Consider the following 6,000-nt stretch of genomic DNA (forward strand, 5'->3'; position numbering starts at 1 on the left):
TGATGGATCACTAAATTCTACTCCTGAAACTGGATTCCACTAGAAGATAACTAACTTGGGCTTAAATTTAAAAATAAATAAATAAATATTAAAAATAAATAAATAAATGTAATACCAGTCAAAAGAAAAGAATATTTAAATCAGACTCTTTGAGTGGAAATGAAAGACCAAAAGTCATACAGACAACAAAGGATCAGAGAAAACATCAAGGAACAATGGCAAAACAACTAATAAAATGGCACTAAATATATATCTATCAATAATTACCCTGAATGTAAATGGACTAAATGCTCCAATCAAAAGACATTGGGTAGGGTGTCAGAATAGACAAGAGAAAAAAAAGCAAGCAAGCAAGCAAACAAACAAACACACAACAAGACCTATCTAGATGCTGCCTACAAAGCCTTATTTGGACCTACACTCATCTGCAGACTTAAAGGGAGGGAATGAAGAAATATTTCTCATGCCAACGACGTCAAAAGAAAGCCAGTAGCAATACTTCTATCAGGCAAAATAAACTCTAAAACCAAGACTGCATTTTTGTACCCTTTGGATAAATACCTAATAGTGAAATTGCATGCACCCAATATTTATACCAGCATTATCAACAATAGCCAAACTATGGAGAAAGCCCAAATGTCCATCAACCGATGAAGGTATAAAGGAGCTGTGGGGTAGGTGTGTGTGTGTGTGTGTGTGTATATATATGTATACACATACATACATATATATGTATATACATACGTATATGTAATGCATACATACATAAAATGGGATATTACTCGGCCATCAAAAAGAATGAAATGTTGCCAATTGCAATGATGTGAATAGAGCCAGAATGTATTGTGCTAAGTGAAATACGTCAAACAGAGAAAGACAAATATATGATTTCACTCATGTGGAATTTAAGAAACAAAACAGATGAAAACATGGGAAGGGGCAGTAAAAGAGAAGAGTGGTAACAAACCATATGAGTCTCTTAATGATAGAGCAGAAACTGAGGGTTGATGGAGGAAGATGGGTGAGGGATGGGTATGAAGGAGGGCACTTGTTGTGATGAGCACTGGGCATTGTATGTAACTGATGAATCACTAAATTCTACTCCCGAAACCAATCACGCACTGTACGTCAACTAAAGCTTAAATTAAAAAAAATAAAGCTGTAACAAGAGATGAAGACGGACACAATCTCATAATAAAGGGGAAACCAAACAAGAAGATCCAACAATTGTAAATTTTTATGCACCCAACATATAATCACTGAATATACAAAACAATTAACAACAAATGTAAAGAAACTCATTTATAATAATGCAAGGAGAGTAGAGGACTTTAACATATCACTCACATCAACAGACAGAAAATCAACAAGGAAACAATGGCTTTGAATGATACACTGGACCAGATGGGTTTAACAGATATATTCAGAACACTCCATACTAAAATGGCGGAATACACATTCTTTTCAAGTGCACATGGGACATTCTCCAGAATCGATCACATTCTAGGTCACAAATCAGGCCTCAACAGATACCCAGACAGAGATTAGACCAAGCATCTTTTCTGACCACAAAGCTAGGAAACTTGAAGTCATCCAGAAAGAAAGACAGAAAGGAAGGAAAGAAGGAAGGAAGGAAGGAAGGAAGGAAGGAAGGAAGGAAGGAAGGAAGGAAGGAAGGAAGGAAGGAAGGAAGGAAGAAAGAAAGAATAAAGGCCACAAATAAAGGGTGGCTAAACAACATGCTACTAAACGAATGGGTCACCCAGGAAATCAATGAGAAAATACACTGAAACAAATGAAAATGAAAATGAAGATGCACTGGTAAAAAAACCTTTGGAATGAGGCAAAAAAGCAGCCTAAGATGGAAGTATATATAGCAATACAAGCCTACCTGACAGAGCAAGAAAAATCTCAAACAATCGAAACTTAACAACCAAAGGAATGAGAAAAAGGACAATGCAAGCCTAAAGACAGCAGAAAGAAGGAAATAATAAACATTAAGGCAGAAATAAGTGATAATAGAAACCAGAAAAACACTAGACCAAATCAGTGAAACCAGGGGCTGGTTCTTTAAAAACAGTAATCACCTTGAAAACCTCCTAGGCAAACTTTTCACAAAGAAGAGAGAAAGGACTCAAATAAAATCACAAATAAGAGAGGAGAAATAACAGTCCACAACACAGAAATACAGTTAGAAGATAATATTAGGGAAAACGATAGGCAACAAATTGGACACTCTGAGAAATATGGATAAATTCCTCGAAACACATAAACTACCAAAACTGAAACAGGAAGATACATAAAATCTGAAACCAGAAAGAAACTGAATCCGTAATAAAAAAAAATATCTCCCCCAACACAAGAAGAGTTCAGGGCCAGCCGGCTTCACTGATGAATTCTACCAAACATTTACAGAAGAGGTGGTATCTATTCTTCTCGAATTATTACAAAAAATAAAAAAGAAGGAAAACTTACCAATTCATGTCATCAGGCCATCATTACCCTGATACCAAAACCAGATAAAGACTCCCCTAAAGCAGAAAACTGCAGGGGACCCTGGGTGACTCCGTCGGTTGACTGTCCAACTCTTAACTTCGGATTAGGTCATTATCTTGCAGTTCCTGGGTTCAAGTCCCACATTGGACCCTGTGCTGACAGTGTGGAGCATGCTCAGGATTCTCTCTCTCTCCCACCCCTCTGCCCTCCCTCACCTATATGTACTCTAGGTAAATGAATAAACATTTAAAAATATATTTAGAATTTTTTTTAAATAAAACTGCAGACCAATAGCCTGATGAGTATGTATGCAGAAATTCTCATGAAAATACATTCAAACTAAACTCAGCAATACATTAATAGAATCATTGACCATAATCAACTGGGATAGACTCCTGGGCTGCAAGGGTGGTTCCACATTCACAGATCAATCAACATGATGCACCACAGTAATAGAAGAAAGGAGAAGAACAATATGATGCTTTCCACAGATGCGGGAAAAACATTTGACAAAATGTCACATCCATTCATGATAAAAACCCTCAGCAAAATAGATTGAGACTCAACCTACCTGCACATACTAAAGGCCATCTGTGAAAAACCCACAGCTAATCTCATCCTCAATGGGGAAAAACTGAAAGCTTTTCCTCGAAGGTCAGGAACAACGCAGGGATGACCCCTCACACCACTGCTACTCCACATAGTATTGGAAATCCTGGACACAGCAATCAGGCAACAAAAAGAAATAAGAGGCACCAAATCGGCAAGGAAGAAGTGGAACGCTCGCTATTTGTAACTGACATGATGCTCTCTATAAAAAACATGAAAGACCCCCATAAAAATTGCTAGAAGTGATACATGAGTTTCACAAGTCACAATATACAGAAATCAATGTACAGAAATCTATTGCGTTTCTATAGATGAATCATGGATTAACAGAAAGAGAAAGTAAGGAATCAATCCCATTGACAGGTGCACCAAGTACCACAACATACCAGGAATAAACCCAACCAAAGAGGTGAAAGACCTATACTCTAAAGGCTATGAAACACTGATGAAAGAAATGGAAGAGGACACAAAGAAATGAGAATACATTTCATGTTCATGGATGAGAAGAACAAATACTGTTAAAATGTCTACACTCCTCAGAACAATCTACACATGTAATGCAATCCCTATCACCCTAACAAAACATTTGTCACAGAACTAGAACAAGTAATCCCCAAATTTGTATGGAACGACAAAAGACCCCAGACAGCCAAATAAAACTTGAACAAGAAAAGCAAAGCTGGAGACCTCACAATTCCAGACTTTAGGTTATATTACAAAGCTGTAGTGAGCAGAACAGTATGGCACTGGCAAAAAAAAAAAGAAAGAAAAAGAAAACACACACAGACACATAAATCAATAGAATGGAAACCCAGAGATGAACTCACATCTATATGGTCAACTAATCCTCAACAAAGCAGGAAAGAATATCCAATAGAAATAAAAGATAGTCTTGAGGCACATGAGTGGCTCAGTCACGAAAGAGTCTAATTTTCGATTCAGCTCAGGTCATGATCTCAGCGTTCATCAGTTTGAAATCCGTGTCAGGCTCTGCACTGACAGTGTAGAGCCTGTGTGGGATTCTTTCTGTCCATTTCTCTCTGCCCCTCTTCTGCATGCTCTCTCTCTCTCTCTCTCTCTCAAAAATAAATAAATACACTTAAAAAAAAAACCATCTCCTCAACATATGGTTTTGGAAAACCTAGACTGCAACTTGCAACACAAAACAAAACAACAACAGACCACTTTCTTAGAACATACACAAAAATAAATCCAACATGGATAAAGACCTACGTGTGAAACCCGAAACCATAAAAATCCCAGAGGATAACACAGGCAGTATCTTCTTTGACAATGGCTGTACACACGTCTTTGTTGATATATCTCCTGAGGTAAGGGAAACACAAGCAAAAAGAAAGGGACTTCATAAAGATTAAAAGCTTCTGTCACCAAGGAAATAATCAACAAAACTAAAACACAACCTACAGCATGATCATAATTGCAAATGACATCTGATAAAGGGCTTGTGTCCAAAATATATAATTATACACACCCAAAGAATGAGAATTCCAATTAAAAATGGGCAGAGGACACAAATAGATATTTTCCCAAAGAAGACATACAGACAGCTAAGAGACACATGAAAAGATGCTCAACAATACTGATCTTCCGGGAAATACAGTTCAAAAGTACAACGAAATAACTCATCACATCTGTCAGAATGACTAAAATCAATGAATGACGAAACCACATGTGTTGCCAAGGATGTGGGGAAAGAGGAAACCTCTTGCACCGTTGGTAGGAATGCAAACTGGTGCAGCCACTCTGGAAAACATCATGGAGATTCCTCAAAAAATTCAAAATAGAACTACCTTACAATCCAGCAATTTCAATACGAGGTATTTACATAGAGAATACAAAAATAATCCTTCAAAGGGATACATGCACCCTGATGTTGACAGCAGCGTTTTCTACAACAGCCAAATTATGGAAACTGCCCAAGTTTCCATCAACTGATGAATAAATTGAGATGTAGTATATGGAATGAAACATTATTTCGCCCGAAAAACATGAAATCTTTTCATTTGCCATGAGGTGGATGAAGCGAGAGAATGTTATGCTGGGTGAAATAAGCCTGTCAGAGAAAGACAAATACCAGGTGATTTCACTAACGCGTGGAAATGAAAGAAAACAAAGGGGGCGGGAGGGGGAGGAGACAGAGACAAACAAACAGACTCTTAACTAGAAAACAAACTTAGGGGTTCCACAGTGGGGTGGGGGATGGGTGAAACAGGTGATGGGTATTGAGACATGCACCTGGGATGAGCACCCAGTGAAAGTGGAAGTGTTGCTCTATATTTATACCTGAAACTAATATTACACTCTACTTTACCACCTGGAATTTAAACTAAAATATAACATAAGGTTAATGACACCTACCTACCAGGTTTTCTGTAGTTTTCAATCACTTCACTGGGTTGGAAAAATAACCGTGAAAATTTATAAAAGCATGTATGATGTGGGGGACAGTTGGTGCCCTTACCTCGGTCTTTGGTTCCAGCAGGACTCGGAAAGTGGGTCCCAGCTCATTCTTCTAGAAGGTCCTGAGACGAATATTTCACGTATTCACACCCTAACTGAATGCAGCTCCCGGTCTTCAGAGTTTCTGTTAGGATTTCTCCCCAGAAACAAGCCTGAATCTGGAACAAACCATCCACGGCATCCATGATGTGATGTCGTGAGACCCCTCGATCCACGGGTCCTTTAATAAAATACGTCTTGTTCAAATACTGTCCGGGAAAGTGAGGAATGAAACACGGGAACAGCCCACAAAATGCAAGGGCCTGTGCTGCTGAACGACTGGCCAGTGCCCAGGGAAGCCACCCAGGGCCCTCTCCTCCACACTCAGTGCAACAAGGCAGCTTCTCTCTGGCGACTCAGGAGACACCAAGTTGC

At 38.6% G+C, this 6,000-nt stretch overlaps 1 protein-coding gene across 7 annotated transcripts in view; it reads right to left on the reverse strand.

The window, feature by feature from the left end:
• Nucleotides 1-5,689, reverse strand: part of LOC147583527 (transport and Golgi organization protein 1 homolog) — a 136,500-nt gene extending 130,811 nt beyond the window's left edge. For 3 of the 7 annotated variants that reach the window (XR_015241894.1, XR_015241891.1, XR_015241890.1), the window contains exon 1: nt 5,588-5,685. The gene's annotated coding sequence lies outside the window, so the exon portion shown is untranslated. Of the gene's footprint in view, nt 1-5,587 lie in introns of all 7 variants that reach the window. The other 4 variants (XR_015241892.1, XR_015241897.1, XR_015241896.1 and 1 more) reach the window with 4 other exon arrangements.
• Between the last annotated feature and the right edge of the window lie 311 nt (nt 5,690-6,000).

The sequence above is a fragment of the Puma concolor genome, chromosome A2 (genome assembly GCF_028749965.1).
Source record: "Puma concolor isolate L17-30 chromosome A2, mPumCon1.1.hap2, whole genome shotgun sequence".
Taxonomy (NCBI): Eukaryota; Metazoa; Chordata; class Mammalia; order Carnivora; family Felidae; genus Puma; species Puma concolor.